Source organism: Orcinus orca, chromosome 5 (assembly GCF_937001465.1).
Source record: "Orcinus orca chromosome 5, mOrcOrc1.1, whole genome shotgun sequence".
Taxonomy (NCBI): domain Eukaryota; kingdom Metazoa; phylum Chordata; class Mammalia; order Artiodactyla; family Delphinidae; genus Orcinus; species Orcinus orca.
Window position 1 is genome coordinate 75,936,562 of NC_064563.1, and position 25,983 is coordinate 75,962,544.

Below are 25,983 nucleotides of genomic sequence, written 5' to 3' on the forward strand. Positions count from 1 at the left end.
GGACACTCAGGTGACCGAAAACAGTAAGGGGGGACCTAGTGCTGACGTGACATGGAAGAGGGTTAAGTGATGAAGGAGAAAGAGTAGTACTAAGAGAAGGCCTGGCCTGGGAATCAGACCACAAGGGAGCAGATTCCAGTTCTGCTGCTGATTAATTCTGTGACCCTGGGGAAATTATTTCACTTCTCTAAACCTTAGTTTTTTCATTTGTTAGTGCAGATGATACAGTGTGCCTCATGAGGCTGTGATGCCAAGAAGACGAGAGAACAGGTGGGAAACGTCATCCAGGCTGTAGGCACCACAGGAACCCAGGGTCTGGAGAGTAGGGAACACTCACTAGAGCCTGAGGCAGTTGAGGAAGACTGAACGGAAGAAGGGGACTTGGGCAGGCGAGGAGCAGTGAGGTAACAGCACCACCTACCCAGAATGCCGGGCTCCCCCCTCAACTCTCCACCACCCTTTCACGGCGGCCCAGCTGCAGAGCACGGTGCTGTCAGGACCCACTGCCCGTGGAAGCCCCCTGAAGACAGGGACCCCATCTTCGGCATCTTGGCCTCCGTCCACTCATAGTGCGGGGCTTGGCATTCAGTAAATGCTCAGGAACGTTTGTGGAATTCAGTCATTCTCTAGATTAGTTTATGAAGAAATCACAGCTCATGATTCAAGAAAACTGATTCATTTGTCTCTGTTCTACTTTCCTTTGTGATGCAGAAACAAATCAGTAACTGATATCCCATATGAGCTTTCTGGAAAAAAAAAAGTGCCAGTAGGTGAGAATCCAGCTGCTCAGGCCAGAGGGGAGCAGGCTGCTTCTTGGGCCCCTGTGGGAAGGGGGTAGATGAGAATGGGCCCCAGGCCAGTTCGGACCCGGCGGCCTGCCTGCCTTCACACTGCCCACCCCACACGTAAATGTGAGCAAAACTGCCACTTCCCCTCCTGCACTAAAGACAATAATCACAACTACCTAGAAACTAGGAAGGGTGATGACCCAGGAGCCTGGAGGTCAGCAAGCCCATGTGCTGACGTGGCTGCCTCCTAGACGCTGCCCTAAACCGGGAAGGAGATGAGAAACAGGCCACAAGGTGGAGTCTCGGGGCACCTGCTGCTCTCAGAGCTGGCCCTGGAGAACAGAGGTAAGGAACCTGATGGTGACCTTAGGGAAGGCCACTGTGTCCCAGGAGAGAGTGTCCAGGCATGAGTTGCAGCCATCAAGGAGTCATGACGGGGAGGCTCCACCGCACACACCCCTCCAGCCATTTCTCTCTTTCAGTCCATCTCCTGCGTCCCGAGCTCCCAAATCCAGGGTTTCAGGCAGCTCTCACACACGGTAGAGCAGAGCCCTCATGAGACAGGGACAGAATGGCACCATCATCCCAAACAGAGAAATCACATCATCGCCGGGGGTGGGGATGGTGAGAGGACAAAAGGGTGTTTGACCTGGAGATGGGAGGCCTCAAGGAAGTATGGTGGTAGTTCTGTGGCACCGTCAGGGCTATGAAAGAAAGGGAACTCTCATCCTCACGGCCCTGGGAGTACTTCCAATAATATCAGCGAATGCCACATGAGAAGCACCCTTTCTCTGAGTGGTTTATAAGTGTCTGGTATTATTATACAGGCAACAGTTTTATTTCTCATAACCACCCGACATGTTAAGTGGAGTTATTCCCATGTTTAAATGAAGAACCAGAGGCTTAGAAAGGTTAAAAACAAAAGCTCAAGGTCCCACAACCAACAAGTCTCGGAGCTGGGATCTGAACCCAGGTCTGCTTGACTTGAAAGCCCAGCATGCTCTTCCCAGTAGACCCTGATTCTGCTTGTGACGGGAGAGGAGCTCCTGGGAGGTAAGTTTTAGCTCCACCGCTACCCACACAGGAGGCCTGGGAGCACGGAGAAGTGCCAAAGACCTTGATAGACAAAAAGCAGAGCGACAGCCTGGTCAGATGAGAATTATGAGGAAGCCCTCTATATAAAAGCGTTAATTTCACTATAATTAGAGAAATTCCTGATCGAGGGGCCATGCGGTCTGTCAATCAGTCATTCTTCCTTGAAGGCTTACCATGTGCTATGTGTACTCTCTGGTCTTTCAAGATCATCTAAATCCTACTTAATCTGCCTGAAGCAACCCGAATACCTCCTTCCCTGGCCTGCCTGGACAGGACCTGGGCAGAGGGCCGAGCTCAAGGACATCAGATTCCCTTGAGGAGAACCAGTTAATGCATTTGGGCAGAGCCTGGCCTTGTCTTAATATGCCCCTCAGTCAATCTGAGCACTTTCCCAGACCTTTAGGGACTGGCTGGGAGTGACCTTGGGAAGGTGACGTGCAGCCCTAAGACACAGGACTTTGAGATGCTTTAATATTTTTTATAATTCCTCCTTGGTAAAGCACCTTTCAGGAAGGATTTGCTTAAGCTTGGGAAGACTTCTTTCGAGAGAGCCTTCGCCACACAAGGTTAACTGATTAGGAAGGCAAGAGGCAGCAGCTCCAGCATGAAGTGACCCCTTCACACCAATGGGAAAGGACTGACCCAGTTGTCAACTTTCAGGCTGAGGCAGGAGGACACTCCTTTCTGTTCAGGGAGGCCGACAGCTCCCAGCACAGCCTGCACTAACACGCAGGCATCTGTCCAGACAGTTATCCTTTTATGTAATTGTGAAATAAGATGCCAAGTTGTAAATGTTGCTGCTGAAAAGAGGAAGATGCTTACCAGGAAGGCTGGAATTCATTAGGATGAGATGTTTTAAAGGGCCCTGTTCCTCTGGTCCTTGATATAGTCATTTCTGTGGGAACTACATCCGGCGCGTTTTATACATAATGCTGAAAGACTGTTTTGAGGATGAAACAAGGTTGATATGTGGAAGTAGCAGCCACAGTGATGGCCCGGAGAAGATGCTGGTTGGAGGACAGCTGTAATGACAGCAAGTAAGACCACTGAAATGTAAGGAATAAATGAATGAGATAACTGCTCCCAAAGAAAAGAGGAGATGAAATCTATAAAGCACTGGGGAGAATGTTTGAGCAAAAGGAGGAGGAATAGTCTACAAAACGCAAAAAAATGTCTCGCATCTCAGGCTGGTTGAATGTCCACCATGTCACAATCCCATGAGAAGAAAGCAGAAAAGGTAGTGGACAGAATAATCTAGGATAATGCATTTGAAAAGGGAACCTGATAATAACTGAGGCCAATATACCCATTTACAGATGGGGAAACCGAGGACCAAAGAAGCAGAAGGACTTGCCAGGGATTACACAGTCCAGCTAAGTGGCCAAGCTGATCCCAGGACTCAGGTCTTCTGACTCCCTAGCCAATGGTCTCATGTTAACTAGCCCCCCTGCCACCACCCACTCCCAGCATGGACCATGAACCCCTAGGGAGCAGAAGATATTGTGTAATGGCCCAAAGGGTTGTGCACAAGACTTGCCAGGCACCCAACACAACTAGCTCATGGAGGATCCGCAAATTACCCATGAAAATGTAAACCTGCAGATTAATAAGTAGTAGCCAAAGAAAAGAAAGACTTCCATGACCCACACAGTTTGTAGTCAACTTTTGGAAACGGGAAAATGGCTCTCCATAGTCTCACATTAACCTCAGGCAGAGATGTTAAAAAAACAAACAAATCTTTACATTCCTCTAAGAACACACCTTGAGCTGTGCTAAATTCAAAGGGAGGCAGGAACCTGACTTAGCATCTCAGAGCCACCCATGGGGACTCAAGCTAACCGCCCCGTGCGAGAGCCACAGCGGCCAGCAACCACGCAATGTCCTCCCCGTGCCCACCATCCTCTGTTCTAGGCAGACCTGTGCATTCCCAGGAATGTGTCTGCTGCTACATTCAATCAGTTGGGTGAGGGGCATTCCGACCAGCCCCTCAGGCTTAAAATCTTCTCACAGACGTGTTTAAATCACAAAAGCAAGAACTGAAGTATCAGTGTGTGCCTAGGTCACGTTCTCAGGTAGAAGGAAGCTTGGCTCACGTGTTAGGAAGAGACCTGTGTGTGCACCTGGTATTTGAGGAACACACTTGTGGCTGGTCAACCTCCTCAGGTGAGTTCAACTCCCTGATGCTGGTTGCCCAGGCCTCTTGGTAAACGATGGAACCTGGAAGAGCTTCCGGCATTCCCACCTCATGGCTCAGCAGCCGGAGCTTCCACGGAGGACAACAGCTTGGCAAGAGCTCAGAAAAGCTGACCTGGGCTATTTCAGGAAATGCAAGAATTGCTGCCTACAAGGTATAGAAGGTGGTTCAGGGTTCACACAGGACTGGTGAATGTGTGATCACAAGATAGGATCCACTGAAGTATGTCAACTCAAACTGGGAAAAGATGCTCAGGACCGAGGTGGGCTTTCTGGTCTAAGACATACTTCCTCTTGAGCTTCAACTCCAGGGGATAAAGTAAAAAATGTGGCGCCGTCTTCACAAGAGGAGGTCAGCTCGCCTCGTCCTCTCATGCTCCAGTTTCAGGCTGACAACATGGTGCCACTCGGTTTGAACAAGTTGGAAAAGGAAAGACAAGATCCCAAGTGCCGGCTCAAAATGCGCTTTCAAGATCTTCAAATCCCCATTACCATCATCACCGCCCTGACCCTGGATGGCACTGAGGAGGTTCCAACTGCCCGGGTGATTGCTCTTGGGGTTCAGAAAGCCCACCCCCGCTGCTGTGTCTGAGGCCCTGAGCACCAGCCTGGCTGGGCTGTAGGGTTGATGCCTCTGCACAAGTGCACTGCAGAAGGCAATGTCCACGGCCTTAAAACCAGCTGGGAGGTTCCCAAGTCAACATTCCCTGATGGAAAGAGGCTTGAGACAGCTCATCATCAGCCTCCAATTAAACCAGCCACAAGGCATGTCATCTGACCATGGATGGAATTACAATCCGGAGTGAGTAATTAAGGACACCCCCAAACAAACAAAAGGATTTAAAAAAACCTCCTTTCCTCTCCCCTCCCTTCTCCTATCCCCAGAAACCACAGACACATCTTAACACACACAAAACAACACAAAACATAATAGGTCAGGAAATGATGAGAAGGTAAGACTCACTTAGGTGAGCACTGAGCCCCCCATCCTGGGCAGCAGACGGGCCTTCTCCAGGGGCAGATGAACCATGCAAGCACCTTCTCTCCCTTTGTGTTTTGAAAGAGCATCAGAGCTTCCCAGAGATAAATATTTATAAAACATTAGAAGGCCCTCACCTCTGAACATCAGCCCAAGCTTTCCACTAACCCGGAGGGGGCTTGGGGAGGAAGGGAAATGATGACAGCTCCAAGCAATGCGGGGCATCACGAGGCTGAGGACCTGGAAGCAGCTGCTTAGAAAGGGAGCTCACTTTCTCATTGTCTGCTTGGCAAGACTGCAGCAATTTGCCACCTGCTTTATCATCATCTGGAGCTTGTTAATTGCTGCTCAGCAGCACCTCTGGCCTGTAGGACCCAAAGGGCACCTGAAAGGGGTGGAGACTTCCTCTAAGGGTAAGAGGCTCCTGACGGGGGAGGAGACAGTCCCGACGTGCCACACCAGCCACACCAGCCCAGCATTTCCTGCTAGAGGGCTTCAGGCTGGGTGTGACGGAGGGCCCGCCATTCCACTGCACAGACCCAAGCTGTGTCCCCGAGGGGGTCCGAGGGTGGAATGCGCTGGGGCGGTTCTCACATCCAACAGGGAACTTGGGTCACCTCCCAGCTGGGCTTCTCCATTCCCTTCCCCGTGCAAGGCCCAGCTGCAGGACAGCTGGCTAACTGTGGGAATAGCTGGCACGAAGGAACACAGTGGAACATGCCAAGCGTCCAAGGGGCTCCTCCAGCCGCCTCAGAAACGCTCCTTCCCTTGGAGCAGAGAGAGTGTGTCTGTGCCAGGCCCACTGCTGGGGCTTTACAGCTACTGACCCAGCGCACGAACCTCCACTCTGCTCTGCTGGGTGGGTATCAGGACCCCCCATCTTCAAATGAGGAAGTTGAGGCTCAGAGAGTTTTGGCGACTCACCTAGGACAACCTGGCAAGGAAGCGTCAGAGTTGAGAGCAAGCACAGATTTGCCTCATACAGGTTTCTGAGAAAACCCTTCAGACATCTCTGAAGTCCCTTTTCAAATTCCGTTATCTTTAAAAACAAGAAATGCTGCCACACCAAAAGCAAAAATACCAGACAGATGCAGAGCATCTCAGGCAGAGACTGGGTTTCCCATGGGCAGAGCTGGGCTTTCCCACAGCCACTTCCCTCAAGGCCCCCACCCTCAAGGAACTTGAAGACTATTGGGCTACCCTTTCACTGAGCAAGGGCCAATGGAGAAGTTTCAGGAAAAAGAGGTTTCATGCCACAAAATTAAGTCGAAAGGAAGTTCTGAAGCCCCATACTTGCTCGGAAGCCCCGTGCTTCCCTGCCTTGCAGGTCCCTGGATGGTCAGGATACAGCAGTGCTCGGTCTGCGCAGCCAGGAAGTCCCCCAGGCTAATCTATGCTTTCCACATCAGCAGCCGGCCCCTCCCCTGAGGGAGGAGGGGAAGGGAAAGGAAACTGAGTTCACAAGAGTGATTAATACAACCTGTTAGCAGCTCTGGTGAAAGGCTTTGGGGCCAAGAGGTTGAAATTAATGACCAGAGTCAGTTTTATGTATTAACTACAAAGCAAATTCTTTCTTCTAGCCCTACTCAACCCTCTCAAAATTAAGCGTGGAGTGTTAGCTATGGCTCAGCCGTAACATTTTTTACAACTATCAGCTCCTGTTTTGTGGACAAAACAAGGTATTATGAAAAGACACGGTTTTCGCTTCAGCAACAGTGCAACGGGAGTCTCCTCCCTCATCCTTAGCACCTTCTGCGACTTGGTATAAATCATATCCTTTAGGATAGGACAGAATTTATTTTGAGCTTGGCTGAAAAACTTCAGGAACATATATAAGAAGACAACACATAACACCCAGCCTCAATTTTCCTCTCACTTATATTGCCAACATGAAATTACAGCTCATGTACTTCTTTATGAAGTTCAATATGCTGGGGAAATTGAATTTTAGACTTGAAAAGCAGAATAGCAGAATATCCCCCTTTCTTTCATTTCTATGGTATGGATGTCCATGGTCCCTGCTGGCCTCTCCACAGCTTACAGCTCTCTGATGTCTGCTATAGACTTTATTTCTTGTCTCTGGTGTAAACTCTCCTTCCTGTTGGGGGCAGGACCACACTGCGACTTTGTTCACCAACACGGAGTCTATGCCTGGTCTCTGCTCTTTTCACGGCTTTTTTCACGGATCCCTAGGGATGGCAGCTGTAGAAAGCAGTCCTCTCTGGGCAGAATTAATAGGTATTTTCTGGAAATAGCGATACAGCAGTTACCATGGGTCTGCCCAAACGGTCAAAGCAGGACTTTGCAAATTCCTCATTCTGAGGTTTTTACTGGAAGTGTGTGGCTCTTGCTTCTAATCCCATCTGCCCTCTCTCTTTCCATCTTCCAGCCACTCTCTTCCTCTGCGCTGGCATTTGAACCTACCCCAGACCCACAGATTCCATTCAGAATTAGGGAAACTAACAAAGGTTTTGTCCCATTGCCTCGCAGTTCCTCATCCCCAAGCTCCGCCCGGACACACGCTCCTGTCCCTGGGCCTGGCCAGCACCCCCCGCCCGCTTCGGTTCACTCAGATGACAATGACAATAACAGGACTGATTCCTTATATTTTACAGCACACAGCGATGTTCCCAGATCACAAAACTCTTTCCCATGCTTTGGCTCATTTAATCTTTACAACAACCCTAGGGGGCAGGTGCATCTCTGTGGGTTGGGTCCAACTGCACATAGCAGAAGACCTAAAGTAACAATGGTTTAAACACACATAAGACCATAGCTAAGCCATCCAGGGATGGGATGGCTGCTTTGTGAAGTTATCAAGGGTCCAGGCTCCTTCTACCTTTTCATTCTGCTATCCTAGGTCTGGTTTCCATCCTCAAGGTCACCTCATGGTTCAAGATGGCTACTGATGCTCCAGCCAACCTGGCTGCATTCCAGGCAACAGAAAGGAGGAAGGAGGAAAGGCCCTCCTTCTTCTTTGCCCCCTGCAATAAGGCAGACCTTTTAGGCAACCTTCCTGGAAGTCCTTAACAATTCTTCTTATATCACACCAGACAAAATTTAGTCACATGGCCACACCTAGCTGAAAGGGAAGCTGTGGAATATATTCTTTTACTGGGCATAATGCTGCTCCCAAATAAATGGGATTCAGTTAAAAATGAAAAAGGAGAGAATAGAGCAGCAACTAGCAGTTCCACAGCAAGCAAGTATTCATTCCACCCACTCTGGAGATGAAGAAGTAGAGGCTCAAAGAGATTAGGTTTCGCTAAGGTCACATGGTCAATAATGGCAACACAGGAACTAAGTCCACATCATCTGACCCATGTCCAGACTCTTTTTCCTTGTTCACAAAGTCCCTGTGGCTGCAGTGGAGCCACTAGTGTGTTCCTGCCTGGATGCCTGTCTGCTCACCTTCCAGACCGTTGCTCAGCCCTCCCCTGTTCCGTGATGGCCTACCATCGCCTACCTACCTACCTACCTACCTACTGAGATCTGCGCCTGCCAGTCCTGGATGCCATCGTGAAGGATGCCTGTCCTTCATCACCTGCCTCTCACTTCCCTCCCTGCCTGGCTCCTTGCCCTGTGCCCCAACATGTGCCTTCAAATCTGGGCATGGTCACTAGTAAGGTGAGCCAAGCCAGCGCCAACCCAGACCCCCGCGAGCTGAAGCACACCCCAAAACTCTGTAATGCCCGTGGAGTTCTGTGAGAAGGATGCCTCACCTGGGCCCTGCCCCACAAGGATCGTTGGCATCTCCTAACACTGTTTCCGGTGGTGAACCTCTTGTGTGGCCGGCGCCTTGTTCCATTCTGACACTGAAATCACACTTCCTGCACGCTGCGTGGCTGTGCGCTAGAGCAGAGACCTTCAGGTCTCTGACAACACCACCTAAGCAAGCACAGGCAGTTTTGCTTTCAAGGTCCCAGCACCCTGGCCACTTCTTTCACTTCACAAAAAACAAAGGCTTCTGATTTGGGCAGCAGTTCTTCCTGCTGTGAACAATGGATCCGTCCCTCTTTCCTGGGGCTGAACTGCCTGAGTCCCTTTCACCCAGCAGACTCATCCTTCTCCAATGGGGCTTACAGCTCACCACCACCCTCAGACTCAAGGCTGTGGGTCTCCTTCAGCATCCTCTCTAGCTGATACAGTGGGAGGACCTGCAAGAGAGGGATGGGCACCACCGAGATGCTTACACCAGGAGGGAAAGTGGATCAGGCAGAGAAGAGCCAACACTTCCCCAAGGGGAGAAAGCCTGCCCTCGGGCACATGCCTGACTTCTCCCTGGCATCATGGAGGAGTTGAGGAAAGAGAGGCCCCCATCATTCCTTGTGCCCAGAAATCCACATTATGGCAACTTGCAAGGAGAAAAACCAGTTTCTCTACTTTATGAACCCAGAAATACCTCTCTGAGACAGGTGAAGATCTACCCATCCCCTTACCTTTTGAAGCAGGAGAAAAAAATCTGTTTTTCTTTCTAAATCATTAAAAGGTTTTAGTCTTTTCAGGAGGAAAACCTGTGACGGTTTGCAAACTGACTTGGCTATGGTCAAATTGCTCTCCAGTTTTCCTGCCTCCTGAGAAAATGTTACATTATTTTGACTTTTATGCTACATTACAAAAAGAAAGATGGAAACCATAGCAAAATGAATAGACAAACTACAGACTGAGAGAAAATATTTGCAAATGATGCTACCGACAAGGGTTTAATTTCCAAAATATGCAAACAGCTCATACAACTCAATAACAAAAAAACCACACAACCCAATAATAAAAAAAAAAATGGGCAGAAGACCTAAATAGACATTTCTCCAAAGAAGACATACAGATGGCCAAAAGGTACATGAAACGATGCTCAACATTACTAATTATCAGAGAAATGCAAATCAAAACTACAGTGAGGTACCACCTCACACCTGTCAGAATGCCCATCGTCAAAAAGTCTACAAATGGGCTTCCCTGGTGGCACAGTAGTTGAGAGTCCGCCTGCTGATGCAGGGGACACGGGTTTGTGCCCCGGTCCGGGAAGATCCCACATGCCGCGGAGCGGTTGGGCCCGTGAGCCATGGCCGCTGAGCCTGCGCGTCCGGAGCCTGTGCTCCGCAACGCGAGAGGCCACAACAGTGAGAGGCCCGGTTACCGCAAAAAAAAAGTCTACAAATAACAAATGCTGCAGAGGGAGAAAAGCAAAGGAAAAATTTACACTCCTACACTGTTGGTGGGAATACAAATTTGTGCAGCCACTATGGAGAACAGTATGGAGGTGCCTTAAAAAACTAAAATAGAGTCGCCATATGATGCAGCAATCCCACTCCTGGGCATATTTCTGGAGAAAACTCTAATTCGAAAAGATCCATGCACCCCAATGTTCGTAGCAGCACTACTTACAGTAGCCAAGACATGGAAGCAACCTAAATGCCCATCAACAGATGAATGGATAAAGAAGATGTGGTACATATATACAATGGCATATTACTCAGCCATAAAAAAGAATGAAATAATGCCATTTGCAGCAACATGGACAGACCTAGAGATTATCATACTAAGTGAAGTAAATCAGAAAGAGAAAGACAAATATTATATGAGATCACTTATATGTGGAATGTAAAATATGATACAAATGAACTTATTTCCAAAACAGAAAGAGACTCACAGACATAGAAAACACACCTATGGTTACCAAAGGGTAAGGGGGGAGGGAGAGATAAATTAGATGTTTGGGATTAACAGATACACACTACTGTATATAAAATAGATAACCAACAAGGACCTACTGTATAGCACAGGGAACTATATTTAATATCCTGCAATAAACCATAACGGAAAAGAATATGAAAAAGAATACACACACACATATATATACACACACATATATATAACTCAATCACTTTGCTATACACCAGAAACTAATATAAAACCGTAAATCAACCATACATACTTCAGTAAGAAATAAAATGAACTATCTATCATCATCTATTAAATGATGACGTTCCCATATGCCTGGGAACAAGGTACTGGGCTAGCTCATTTTTATATATTTTACCTAATTTAATCCTTACAAGTAGGGTTTATTGTCCCCATTTTATAGTTTTCTCCCATCCAAAATACAGTCTATGTTTCATTGCTTTCATCCTTGTTTACCAAGGTTAAGAGGAGCCCCTCCTACCATGAATCTAAGAAGAATTACCCAAGAATGTGGAGTAGTCAAAAGACTGGCCCCTATGCTGGGAGTCCAGATTCCAATTTTCATTCGAAATCCTTTTTATAAATTGTTCCCATCACAGACGCAACAATTGAAAAGATTCTACCAAATTGTACTTATGCACTGATTGATTCATTCACTTGTTTTAATTTTAATTTCATTTAATTAATTTAGTTTCTGGTTTTTAATTAAATAAAATTATTTGTTTTAATTTTTAAATCAAAGACATAAAATATAATGCCAAATTGACATCATTGCAGATGAAAGCAAAGAAAAAAAAATTTAACCTCTAAATATTTTAGTAGGTACTTCTACCAAACAAGGACACTCTCATCATAACAGGACAACCATCAAACCCAGGAAATTAACATTAATACATCACTACCACTTAATCTACAGCCCCATTCAAAATTTGTCAATTGTCCAAAAACAAAAAGAAAATTTATGGTCCAGGATGGCATATGGTTGTCATGTATCTTCAATATGAAATAGTTCCTTAGTCTTTTCTTGTCTTCTGGGACCTGGGACAATTTGAGGAGCACAGGCCAATGATTTAGTAAAATCTCCCTAAATTTGGGTTTGCTAACGTTTCCTTCTGATTCGATTCAGGTTATGCATCTTTGTCAGGAACAGCACAGAAGTGACGCTGGGTTCTTCTCACTCCATCTTATCAGGAGGCACAACATGTCAATTTATCCCATTATTGGTGATGTTAGTTTTGATCCCCTGTTTTTTTAAAACAAGTAATGAAATGTGCTCTGCCTTATTTAATGAAATGTGGACTTAGGAACTCTGGGCAAGTGTGAGTAGGCAGGGTGCTAGGTTACAGCCCTGGCTCACAGGCCTGACTCTGCCGCTGTGTCTGGCCTTGGACGAGCCACTTCTTCTCTGAACATCAGTTTTCCCAGACTGTAAAGACAAGGGCACTGGAGCAGATGCTCTCCCAACCCCTCCCAGCCCTGCATCCTTGTGACTCTGAATAGAGGTGGCCTTTTCCCCTCACTCATAGCCCAACTGCTTGTCCTCAGAATAGCACAGATATATTAGGCACAGAAGATACTCCTCACTGTGTTGACCTTAGCCATGCCAAGCCAAGCAAGCCATAGTCCCTACTGGGCGCCCAGTACTATGTTAAGTGTGGAGGAGGTTCAGAAATGAATGACATTGTTCATAGCCGCAAAATATCCAAATATAGTAGCATTTTCATTATATATTCTCTGCTGCTGCCACTGCTGTTTCCAATGTTTCCTTATACCCATTCTCCATGACTATTCAACATGACCATATGGAAACTAACACTTACTTAGTACCTACTAGGTGCCAGACGCTGGAATACTTTTAAATCTCCCAATTTCCATTTAACAAACGGAAATAACTTGCCTAAGGTCACACAGCTAGAGAGTAACAGAGCAGGAATGCACATCAGGCCTTTCTAGCCCTAGAGTCTGAGCTATTTGGCCACATCATACTCCCTTTAAACGTGTTTACTTTGAAACTATCCCACACCCTGTGCCAGTTACCTGTAGCTGCGTAACAAACCACCCCAAAACTTAGTGGTTTAAAACAGTGTACGATTATCCCCTACAGTTCTGTGGGTCAGCTAGGCTCAGCTGGGCTGTCCTCAGCTGGGGTCTCCCATATGGACACCGGGAGATGGTGGCCAAGGCTACAGTCTTCCAAAGACTCAGCCAGGCTGGACGGCCACATCACACATTTTGCTTGCGGTTGATGCTGGCTGTTGGCAAAGAGCCCAGCTGGGGCTGTCAACCAGAGCACTTTCATGTGGGCTCCCCCTGGGGTCTTGGCTTCTCCCAGCAGGGCAGCTGGATTCCAAAAAGGAGCTTGCCAAGAACAAGTGTTCCAAGAGACCCAGGCTGAAACTGCACAGAGCTTAGAAGTCAGGCTGCATCACTTCCACTGGGTCTTATCCACCAAAAACAAGCTACAGAGCCTACCCAAATTCCAGGAGAGGGGGCTGCACACAGGTGTGAACGCTGGGAGGCGTGGCTCCTTAGGAGGTTGTCTTTGGGGACCAGCTACCACATTCCCTCACCCCATAGTAGAATTACAGATTATTTTAAATTTCTTCTTTATGCTATTCTAAATATCCTACCATATATATGTATGTATTTTTGTAATGACAAAAATAAATATATTAAAACATCTAATATTGTAATTATAATGTTATCAGTATGTCAAATATACACTAATGTATTATATATTTATGTGTGTGTGTATATATATACACACACACATATGCAACTAGAAGAAAATGTGTATTTTTAAAATACTTGTCCATCTTTTCAAAAAGGACATGTATTGCTTTTAAATTAAAAACATTTGTAAAGGGATTAATTAACTACCTCACAGAAAATACCCATTTTCTGGCAAAGTCGATCACATTTAAGGCATTTTGCCATGACCTCAAGTTACTTTAAGATTCTTCTCAAGGTGGCCAGTTACCCATTTTTATAATCTTTTTCCTAAGGCAAGTCCATCTAGAAACTTCTGCCTTCCTCCTAGTTCACCACAAGGTGGTTTTCTGAGTTTCCAAATGCATTTTTTAAAGAAAAAGCAAACAATAAGCTGGGAGTTACTCTCAACTGGTTTCTTTTTCCTGTTATTTATCTAATTGTATTTGTGCTACATTTTCCCCAACTCCTCTTGCCAAGTAAATCTTGGAAGTTCAAGGCAAATGGCAGGTGGTTTGGGTACCTGAGCAGCTTAGAAAGACCCTCAAGTCTATTGGGATGAGTCTCTCAGAGGCCAAGTTGCATTCTCAGAGCTCCAGGCCTAGAGGAATCCCCAAAAGAAAGATCAGCCTTAGAGATACATGAGGACGCAAGATCACAGACGGGAAAGTTCAGTCAACCCTCAGCGGCAAGGAAGGTGGCCTGAGGAAGAGCAACCCCCCTCCTGCCAGGTGAGTGACTGTGTACCCCTGTGGACAATGATGGCTGAAGGCAATAAAGCTGTCACTGCCCCAGATGCAGAGACCCTCTAAACCCAACATCCAAGCAGCCAGGGGGCCTCCCTCCGAATCACATCTGCCAAAGGACACTGCTGAGCCTGGACTGGAAACTTCTGAAATTGAGTATGGAGAGAGCAGGGAACCCAGGCAGGAGATGACAAAAGTGGGACTGAATTCTCCTGCTGGCCTGCCTTCCCAAAGGAGGGCAGGCTCTGACCAGCCAAGCACGGGCATCTGTGAGCAGAGTCCGCATGCATCAGTGGCTCTGGGAGCCGGAGGACGCTGATTTGTTGAGTCAGTCAGTGCTATTTTTACCCAGTCACTTTCCAACCATAAACCCACACTTCATATTTCATTGTTTGGGGTGGATTAAGAAATTCGACTTGGCCTTTCTTGTGGTTTCATTTCCTGAATGCCTGCATGAAGGAAAAACTTCAGCATTCCTATGGAAACATATGACGTTTTAACCTTTTCTTGGCAGGAGGGTGTCGGTGATTGGTGTCTTGCCTGCTCTCTAAACCTACACCGCTCTGATTAAGCAGGGAGGCCATGGCCTGCCCCTTCTCTCCTCTACCCAGGCAGGTGGAGTCCTACAGGCTAGTGTTTATGGTCTGGCTCCTGGAATGCTAGGTCAGGGCAAATCTGCCTTACGAATATTCCAGTCCAACATTAGGAGATGAAGTTGCCTCTGTGCAATTCATGTAACAGTTAATTGTGACATCATTAGAGTCCTTGGTGATAAACATCCAGGTACAGAGTTTGGTAACTGCCGGTGATGGAAGAGTTGAACAATCTTAAAACTATTCCCAAACGATTTCAATTATAAAGCCAGGCATGACTGTGTGGTCACAGAAACAACGAACACGTACCAAAAGAAAAAAGAATGTTTCTTTTCTGTGGAAGCCAGGACGAGTCTTATTTTCTTTATAAAATACTTCCACTTTCACTTATATCTGAAGTACAGTCGTGATGCTGGGTAACTTTAATTCCTTGAATATAAACAAGGTTTCTACAACTTCAGGGTCTTCCTGACTGACAAAAACACTTCTAGCTCAGGCAGAGCTGTGAGTTTCTATTCAAGGACAGAGCTTTCTCCTTTTTGAAAGAAAAATCTGGAACCGCACCAAATTTTCCTTCTGCATCTAATGAGAGGCTTCAGATGCTGTAATAAAAATGGAAACTCAATACTGCTAGAAATAAATCAAGCACTCAGGAGGAAAAATGCTGCCCCAGGAAGCTGATCACTAGGCACTGCCGGGCATGAGCACGGCCCTGCATTCCTGCCCAGGAGAAGCGCCACGCCAGCCCCTCCGAGGGACCATCCCACCAGCAGCACACGCGGCCGGCGCGCACTGCACAGAGTTCTAAGACACCGGATGCCTCCCTGTTCGTGACGAACAACTCTGCATTCTTTCGATCATTCAACAAATATTTATTACCCTCCAACTGTATGCCAGGCACTGTTCTGGCCACTGCAGATATATCAGGGAAGCGACAGGCAAGGGCTCTGCTTCTGTGTCACTCTCTGTCTGCACATGATGACTACAGACAGCAGTAGGTGCTGTGGAGAAGAGAAACAGTGACGGGGGCAACATGGCACTGTGAAGGGCTACAAAAGTTGGGGAAACAGACAGGGTCTTTGGGACAAGCAGCACTTGAGCTGAGACCTGCAAGATGGGGAAACAGAAATGCAAAGACCTGGGGGAAGCAAAGGCAAAGGGAGCCACTAGTGAAAAACCAGGGAACATCTTTAGTGCATCTGAGTGAAAAAAGGCGAGAGAGAGGTATGAAAGTCGTGGCAAGGCAGGCATCAGACCTGCAGGGCAGGGGAGCAGCCTGATTTGGCAACGTCCCTGCTCTGTAGACTCGGCACCTCTCTGTGTCTCCGGCCCCGCCCAGCTGTCCTGGTGCCTAAATGGATGTGCCCCTTGGCACCCTGCTGTCTGGGCTATGCTCCTAGCAGCTCAACTCGAGAGATGTAATCCCCCCACCATCACCCACTTAGGGAGCCGCTTCTCTCCATCACATAACCTTTGGGAGGCTGGGGTCCAAAGACAGAGGCTTGGAGGCTATTCCTAGAAGCAGACAATACCAGGAAGACTTAGGGGCACGTGTGCTCTCTTTCCTTGTCATTATGGGCTGGGGCTGGTCCTGGCCTCGGCTCTCTTCTGTGCTATTACCGAAACAATTCCTTTCCTCTCACCAGCTGAGCTGGGGAAGGCTGCACATTCAGGCAAACCAAGGCATAATGAGGGTGGAAAAATAACACCGTGGGTCCTTTACCCCTTCCACGTGTTAACACCTGGGAGAGATCAGGTTAAGTGATCACCAGGAGCAGAAATAACTGAAAAGCAGCCATAAAAGGGCTCTCCGCAGCCGAACAGCCAACTGGCAAGGAGTAGGGGGTGAGTATCTGTGTACTTCATTCATTCAATTATTAGTTGAATAAACATATAATACCTGGCACTCTGATTAGGATAAGCAAAACGAGGTCCCTGCCCTCAAACTGCTGATAGGCTAGGGATGGAAATTAACTAACAAAAATAATAATCTCAGGAAGCCTGTGATAAGTGCTCAGGAAGGGAGGGGCAGTGCTGCAGGGACAGTGAGGGGACAGTGAGAAGAGATGGGATTCAGCGGGGCCTCGTCTTAGCCTGCTCCAGCTGCCGTAACAAAAGGCCACAATCTGGGTGGCTTAAACCGCACTGATTTTCTCTCAGTTCTGGAGGCTGGAGTCCATGATCAAGGTGCTGGCAAATTCGGTTTCTGACAAGAGCTCTCGCCCCAACTTGCAGATGCCACCTTCCCGCTGTCCTTCCACGGCCTTCCATCTGTGCTCACTCAGAGACAGTACTGTGCTGTTGCTCCCTCTTTGCTAAGGACAGCAATCCCGCGGGGCCAGAGCCCCACCCTTATGACCTCATTTAACCCTAATAAATCCCAAGGGCCCCATCTCCAAATACCAGCGCCCTGGAAGCTAAGCTTCAACATAGGAATTTGGGGGGATACAATCCAGTCCATAATAGGCTTTGAAAGACGCATATGAACCAGAGTCTGTCTATGTGGGAAATGGCATCACAGAAAAGCAAAGGCAGAGACGTGAGAGCCTGGAAGACTTCTGGAGAAAGCAGAAAGCAAGCCAGTTTGGCTGGAGTAAAGGATATGTGAGGGACACAGGGGGAGATGAGGCCGGAAAGACAGTCTGGGGGCACGTTATGGAGGATTCCAGTGCCACATCTCGGCAGGGAACCAGGGAAGTTACTGATCATAAGACTGACAGGATCAGGCCTGCAGAGTGCATGGCTCTCCCCATCCAGGCTGGGGAGGGGGACAGTTAAAAGGCAGCTGCAGTGGGCAAGACGAGAGGTCTCTGCTTTGAAGCACAGGCTCTACTTTAAAGCCCTGGCTCAGAATGGCGTGCTGCTGAGGACACGTGAGCTCGAGCTTTTCTGGGACTGGCCAACTGGAGCCCACCCAGGGAGCAAAGCTGAGGTCCCTATACCCGGGGCTGCGTACCCCAAACTCCCCTCTGCGCGGCAAGAAACCGCACAAGTCCCTTGACAGAAACACTTCTCCTCTCTCAAGCTGCCCAGTGGGGAGCCCTGGCACAGCACAGCATGCCACGGCCAGCTAGGAGGCAGGGCCACGCACAGCTACTTGTGGCCACAGAGGGCTGGGCTCCAAAGGGAGCATTCCAAAGGGATGTAAAACGTGGGGGCTCTCTCCAGTGAGGCTGAAGTCAACCGCTTCCCACCAGATCAAACCTCCCTGTGCCCTTCCGGGCTGACTCTGGAGATAGGGAAACTGCAAGAACAGGACCAGAGCTGCCTGAGCCACCCGCTGCCCTGCCCTCCAAAGGGCCCACTGGTGGAAGGAAGGAAGAGGGGCCTCCAGAGGTTCCAGGGAGCTAGACATACCCTGTGAGCCACGGGCGGTAGTCCTGACAGCACAGATGAGACGCTGTGGTTTCCTGGTGAGGCTAGGAAGCCGGCGTCGCTCACAAGGTGTCAGTTACACGTGGTGTGCCTCACTGTGGCCCCTGAGTCCGCTTGCTCATCAGCAGAACAAGGGGCTAGGCCTAGGTGGTCCCCCAGACCCCTGTGGGTTCTAACCCTAGGACCACCATCACAGCACACACACCACGGAGGCAGCCGACCTAGGTGGCTCCTGATGCCAAACAACATTCTGAGTTTCATGAGACCTGGCAGAAGAACATCTCCCAGGGGGCCCTCAATGTGCGCCTAAAAGCTGGCATGGAACTGCACTGTATTAACTGGATCCTATTTTCTCAATGATTAAAAGCATCATTTCAAAGCTCTTTCATTTTCCTGTCTGGTTTTCAAATATCCAGTGAGCTTCCTATTTCTCCCAATTACCTTCCCCCACCACCCCTGCTACAGCAGTCAAACAACTCAGGCTAAAGGGAATCATATTTTAAAGGATGCAGGAACTGCCCCTCCCCACTCAGCACCTGCTTGCCATCCAGGGGAGGCACCAGCTCCCACCACAGAGCCATTTTTATTGTCTATCAGAGGCCACAACCACCCTTCCCTGAAGGAAAGGGGCCAGGTGTCACTCTCGGGGTGTCTTCCACAGGTGGCGAGTAGATCACAGAACCTGTGTCTGCAGGGATGCTGTTGACACAGCCCTTGGCTTTCTCACTTTGCAGGGGGCAGAGTCACCTAGCTTGGCAGAAAGACAGGAAACCCATGGCACAAAGAGGACCCAAGTCACACGGATGCTGCTTTGGTGATCTTTTTTTTTTTTTTTTTTAATGCAGATTGTGGATGATCCCATCCATCAGTTTCTTAAAAACCAAGTCTCAGGGCTTCCCTGGTGGTGCAGTGGTTAAGAATCCGCCTGCCAATGCAGGGGACACGGGTTCAATCCCTGGTCTGGGAAGATCCCACATGCCGCGGAGCAACTAAGCCCACGAGCCACAACTACTGAGCCCACGTGCCACAACTACTGAAGCCCGTGCGCCTAGAGCCCATGCTCCGCAATAAGAGAAGCCTGCGCACCTCAACGAAGAGTAGCCCCCGCTCACTGCAACTAGAGAAAGCCCACACACAGCAACAAAGACCCAACACAGCCAAAAGTAAATTAAATAAAATAAATAAACTAAAAAAAAAACTTTAAAAAACCAAGTTTCAGAGTAGCCAGGAAACAGCCTTGCCACTGGCAGTCAGGAGAAGCTCATTCTCCCTACCCCATTTCTGTCTCAAGTCTCCAGCCCTTGAAAAAAGGATAAGCCTTTCACCTATGAGGGGCTGAGAAGAAGGATCCTGGACTGAGGACCCCCATGGACCCAGTCCAAGGACTTGCCTGGGCTCTCTTGCTCTAGGCACTCCTCTTAGGACTTCTGTACCATTTGCAATTATATATTTGTTTACTTATTTAGGGTCGGCCCCTCCAGGGAGACTGTATGCTCCATGAGGATTTATAATGTGAGCACCGAGCACAGCACTTGACACATTCAACAACTGCTGTTTTGAAAAAGAGGAAATACAAGATGTTCCCAGAACCAGACTCACTTGGAAGGGAGCTACCCTCTTAAGAAGCTCAGTGGCTGGTGGAGGCGACTATAAAACAGTCATTCCTCAGAGCCAGCAGGGCTGGGCCCTAAGGGTCACAGAGGTGGACAGCAAATTCTGCTGGGGAGGAAGGTCAGAGAAAGACACCCAGGAGGTAAGGCTCAACCCACCTTCTTAGACGACAAGTGGCAAGACCTCACAGGGAACAGGAGGGGCCTCAGGTTGACAGAGCACAAGGCAAAGCTGACCGACGGGAAAGGAAGGCGCCTGGAGGACTGGAGTAGGATCCTGGAGGCCCACAGGTCAGTGTCGCTGGGCACTGGGGGGGATAACGATTTACCAACCAGAATGCAAGTATTTCAGATTTTTTACAGCCGGATGGTCATGCAGTACGCACTGACTGAGCCCCAGCCCTGTGGACAGGAACAGGGGGCAGAAGCCATCAAGACGTATGTATGAGGTATTTCATGATGTATGTAAGTTAAATCATCATGCTGCACACCTTAAACTTATACAGGGTTGTGTGTCGATTATATCTTAATAAAACTGGAAGAGAAAAAAAGAAAATTGTACATATAATTTTGCCTACTGCCAAACAAATAAAATCATTTAATATCTAAAAGTAGAGGTCGGGGTATAAGGGAGAACTGGTGAGACTTTGTGACAATCTAAGGGGGAAGGAGGAAGGAAGGGAATCTAAGATGAGTCCCTTGCTTCTGGCTCAGGCAACCTATCATTTGCCAGGATACGAAACGGCAAATCTGGGGAAAGGAAGACAGTCAGTTCTGGGTTACCTGTTGATTTTGCTGTACCTATGGGTATTCAGATGGGGATTTCCAGGGCCAGTGCTAACTGAGACTTTTTTTTTTTTGCGGTACATGGGCCTCTCACTGTTGTGGCCTCTCCCGTTGCGGAGCACAGGCTCCGGACGCACAGGCTCAGCGGCCATGGCTCACAGGCCTAGCCGCTCCGTGGCATGTGGGATCCTCCCGGACCGGGGCACGAACCCGTGTCCCCTGCATCAGCAGGCGGACTCTCAACCATTGCGCCACCAGGGAAGCCCCTAACTGAGACTTTTTAAAACAGGTATCCAGTGGACATGGTGGTAAGAACATTACCAGTGCTCACCCACACCCTGGTCTCCTGGGTCCTTGCAGTTGGGTGGCCATATGACTAGTACCTGGCTGATAGATTGTGAGCAGAGGTGATGGGTGTTACTTCTAAACAGTAACAGTGAAAGCCACTGCACCGCCCTATCCCCTCTCCCTTTGCAAGCCTGTGTTCCAGGGGGGCGTGGCTACAGGATGGAAGTAGTCTGAATCCCTGGGTTGTTGCTTGAAAGGAAGTTGCCCTAGAGAGTGGCTACACCCAGAGTGAAATTTTCTTGGGAAAAAAACAAATATATATTAAGGCACTGAGATTTCAGGGCGTGTTTGTTACTGCAGCCCAGTCTAGCCTAGCCTTCCTACTGCAAGAGTCACCAGTGTTCAGTGTACAGGCAGCAGCTGAGGTCAAGCCATGGACCAGTTAAGCGTGCACAATCTTTCATCTGCCCACACACCTGAAGGGAGAAGAGGCACCCCTGCCCCACTCTGGGGTACAGATCATAATCTTGGGTGGAAGGGGGCTATACAGACTGTCTAAATCCCCTCCAGGCAACTCTGATATTTGCGTTCATCCTCCACCCCCACGATCTGAGCATAACTGGATGAAATAAGGAGAGAAGCAGATCTTGGGAACATGAATCCCAGTTCTAGGCCTCAGTCTCAACACAACAATCCATGCTTGTGAACCACCAGTGTGCACCACCTCTCTCATATGCCAGTATAACTTGATTGATTTATCACGTCTATTAAGCTCCCTTGGCTTCCCCAGTCCCTCACATTTGGAGAAGCACTGACATTGAGGAGGCTGGAGAAGTGGAGGAGAATGACATTAGTTTGTATCTCGCAGTACAGCCTGCGTGCGCTACCTCCCTTTTGCCCACCTAGGGACTCAACACGCAAAAGGCAGAAGTCTGGGGCTGGAACTGACAACGTGAATAGCTCAGTAAGAAGATGCAAGTCACTGTTCCCATAGCAACACTCCTGACCTCACAGAACATATGCCTACAGTGTCTGCTGAAAATGTGATTTTAGACGTAGGACATGGTCAATTACTCAGAACCAATGGGAAGGAACTCTCAAATCCCTCACAGCTGATGTCCCCTCTCCAGCACATCAGTGACCACGTACCATATCCTCTCTCTGGGCCTTCACACTAGCACAACCAGCCAGAAGTCCCTGCTCGCGGCAGCTCTGCCCCTTCCTCAGGCTGGCGCAGGTGTCCTCCTGCCAAACTCCTCACCCTCGTATCCATGCAGAAATACCTGCTCCCTGACAGTATTCGTCTATACAGTTCTACTCTCTGCTCGTGGAATTATTTAGGCATTCGTGTGTCTGTATGGTATGTGCTGTGTCTCACCCTCCTTTTATCCCCAGCCCAGGGAACAGGATCTGAAGGAGGCCCTCGACTGCAAGAGGACCTCAAGTGCATGAATTCAGGACACTCTCTTCAGACTTACTCTGTTAAATATTTCCACCAAGGACTTGTTAGAAGGTAGAGAAGCAGACCCATCAGACTCAAGGTCAAGAAGCAGAGACAAAGAATGGTCGTGTGACTCCAGTTTTTGATATTTCACTGCTGACAGCTTTCAAGCCTCATGCCTCCTCTTCCCCTTCTGCCCCACACCTGGGCAAGCTGACAAGAAAGACTGGGGGCTCCCTCCTTTGATGCTGGTGGGATGTTCAAACCACACCATCCCTGGCCTGTGCAGAACCTTCACCCCAACCTCACCCCACAACCACCATAAAAACCCCACGCCGGTCTCCTTTTCCTACTCTTGCAAGTCGTCTCAGACCAGTTTGGGAAGTCTGCCCTGCTCTCCCCAGGAAGTCTCATTATGTGCTCTCAAATTTGGGGGGGGGGCTCTATTCTGGTATATGCGGGTGGCCACAAAAAGGGGATACACAGGGATTAGCTGTGTCTGCAAGCATTGCATCTCCAGCAGGATGCAGCCATCAACTAAGAACCCCTGTGCAGCTCCGTCAACAGAGGCAGACGAGAATACCGCCTTGCTCTGTCCTCCAGTTTGCATCCGTCCCTCTCACAGTGCCCACCTCTCAAGTACTGTGTTCCAATCTGGACCCCATATTTGAAGGGGGGCAGAGACCAACTGAAGCATCCCCAGAAGCAGGCATCTGGGCTGTGAGCAGTCTAGAAATACTTCCTTTGGGGAACACACGAGGAAACCGGGGCTGTTTCCCCTGATTGAAAGTTGCCTTTGATTTTCTAAAAGAAAGGAACTAGGCTTCTTCACCGAGGTCAAGAGTTGGTATAAGCGTCAACATATAAAAGCAGGTTTTGGACAATGTAAAAAAGAACTTTCTAAAACCAAAACATGTCTGAAGATGAAAGAGGCTGCTTCTGGTGGCAGCAGTTCCCTGTCATTAGGAGTCCAAGCAGGTTGTACTGCACAACCTCATGCTTCAGGATGCCACGGGGATAATTCAAGAACTGACGAAAGAATCGAACCTTCCAGTTTTTTCCAACCTTGAAATTCTCTGACCCAACGTAGCTACTCCCGTATCCCCATTAAAAACTGCAATGTTCAATAGTCTGACCAGAAAAAGGATAGGGAAGTTCAAGGACTGGTTTGTAGTCACGTCCTATTTAAACCGAACCTGAATCTCAGCCAAAGAACCAGTGAGCTAAAGAGATGTGTGTGTGTGTCTGTGTATGTGCGTGCCCACGTGCACGCGCTCATGGAAACAGGTGGGGGGTAGGGAGAAATGGTGACGAGATACAAACTCCAGAGTGGACGCTATCAGGTTACAAATGGATAATCCATCCCAAGAAACAGAAACAAACTAGCCTCATATACCCAGAGGAAAGCAGTTTCTAAAGGGGAGCTCAATTTCATCCTTCCTGGGAGCGAAACACTAAAAGGTGATTTCCCAAATTTCACTCAGAGTAAGTAATAAAGATGTGGCACAAATTTTAAAGCAAGCCCCGATTACCAAATGATTTCCTAAGTGTGGCTTCTGCCCCGGGAAGCCCTGTGCGTGCTGTGTGACTGGTGTGCGCCTCTGAGAACGCTGTGCTCCCCATGCGGCATCTCGTTTCCCCTCCCTCCCACTTTGTCTCCCTCACACGTGGGCAGCCCCAGGCCAGGACAGAACAGGACGGGGGTGAAGTGGAGAGACAGAGCTGCTGGTGAGCAGCACCATGGAGAGATGGGGCTCTGGGGTCCCTGGGAAAGCACTCTTGACCTTGCAGAGAAAGGAGGGGAGCAGAAGAGGTGCACGGAGGGGAGGTAGATGTGCAGCACATCTGGGAGGGTTTGACTCAGATGGGCAGATTCATTCCTGTAACTCCAGATCCCTAGATCTGCGCTGATGCTGGGGGAGGGGGTGGCACAGACAGTCCTTCAGTAATCAGAGAGGTCACTTCCATCCTGGAGACCTGGCTGGTCAGGGCCAACAAGGAAGGAGTCTCAAAGGTTTGGGGATGATTTATTCCTCTGGCCTGCCTGGTCCTCAAAACTTCTTTCCTTTGCCTGATGCCTCCCCTGATTCCCAAGCCATTTCCTGTTGCTTTTCTCATTTCATCATTCCCTTTTGAACAATTTCCTCTTCCTTTTTCTTTCTATGGGGGCTGTATTCCTCTTCCTGGCTCTGTAGCCCTTGGAAACAAGCAAACAGATAAGGGTCAGCCTCTGGGGACAGTCCCAGTGGCCCCCCCCAGAGCATGATGTGGCCCCATCTGGCCAAGAGGACCAGGCGGCAGTGGTGGCCGGAGCAGCCAGCGCCACTGCAAACGCGACCAAGCTCAAGGCCACCCCCGGCTCCCGGCTCCACACACACCAAAGGCAGATTAGAAAGGCATCCGCTGCTCCTACACCCCACAATGGCGCATCTGCTCTCCAAGAGCAACAGCAGTACCGGCACTCCTTAGGAGAAACCACAAGAACTCTACTGCTATCACAGGATTTTGTTCATAAGAGGTTTTCACAGACAAAGTGGTATAAGACCTTTAGCTGTAAGGAAAAAGCAAGTGACATGGTTCCTCCCCGCTTGGCTAACGAGGGCTGACCACAAACCAAAATATAAAATGCCCAGTTGATTCCAAAGAATTAAGTTTAGACAAAAGACTTGGGGTGAAGGTTTCCCATGTGTCCGATGGGCAGTGAACAGAAATGGGCCAGGTGTTTAGAACTTAGAGTCCATTTTCTCTAATAAAAGACATAAAAGCGTTCATTTATTTCAGAAGTCAATGCTTGGTAAAGCTCTGCTTCCTCCTCTCTGAAGAGGACACCTATGTGAATGAAAACAATTTCCCTCTTCGCACTGGCCACCAGGCTGAAGAGCTGCTTCTGCAGCTATGCATGTCTTTACATCTTTTTCTATGGGACCTAAGCTTTCATTTTCTATATATTTACTCCCTGGCCCTGGATCTCTATTTGCTTTTATCTTTTTAACTTTGTTATCTTAGTGAGCACCTCAAATGCTCTGAGGAATAAAGCAAGGGATTAAGTAAGAAGATGGTAATAGATATCAACGATAATAGTATATTATCATTGTTTCTATGCCTACCATGTGCCAGATACTGTTTTAAAGTCTTCCTGTTATATATACTCATTTGGTTGCCACAACAACCCTGGAGATAAGCATATTATTATTATCCTCCCTTCGCAAAGGAGGAAATCTGGGCCTGGAGTGGTTATGTGCCCACAGGCGGTATCCGGCAAAGCTAGAGTTTGAACCATTGAAGTTTTCCTCCACAGGCCATACCCCTACGCAATGTGCTCTACATTGGAAATATGAGGGGGAGGTGAATGAATTGTAATAATTAACTCACAGACAATGGTTAAGCTCTCAGGCTAGATTCTGAAGTTAGTTCCAAATGAGCTGCAGTATTTTTCTTCATGGCCCTGGTCCCCCAAGATCTCCAGTGAAATGAGCTACTACACTTTCTATCTAAGGGACGCCCCACTTCTCCAGGCCAATTCCAGACCGGCATGACTAAAAACTGCCATATGCTGAGGTCCCGCCTCGTGCCAGACACGGTGAAGAGCACGTTAAGCAATTAATCCAAATCCCCTGATTCTTAGTTATCATGTTCCCGAATACTGTGCCAGCCACTAAACCAGGTATGTGCTCATGGGCAAGTCACCTAATCTCTCC

At 48.5% G+C, this 25,983-nt stretch overlaps 1 protein-coding gene across 1 annotated transcript in view; it reads right to left on the bottom strand.

Moving 5' to 3' along the window:
- The window catches only part of XXYLT1 (xyloside xylosyltransferase 1), a 190,411-nt gene that overhangs the window by 78,643 nt on the left and 85,785 nt on the right, over window positions 1-25,983 (bottom strand). The window lies entirely within an intron of this gene.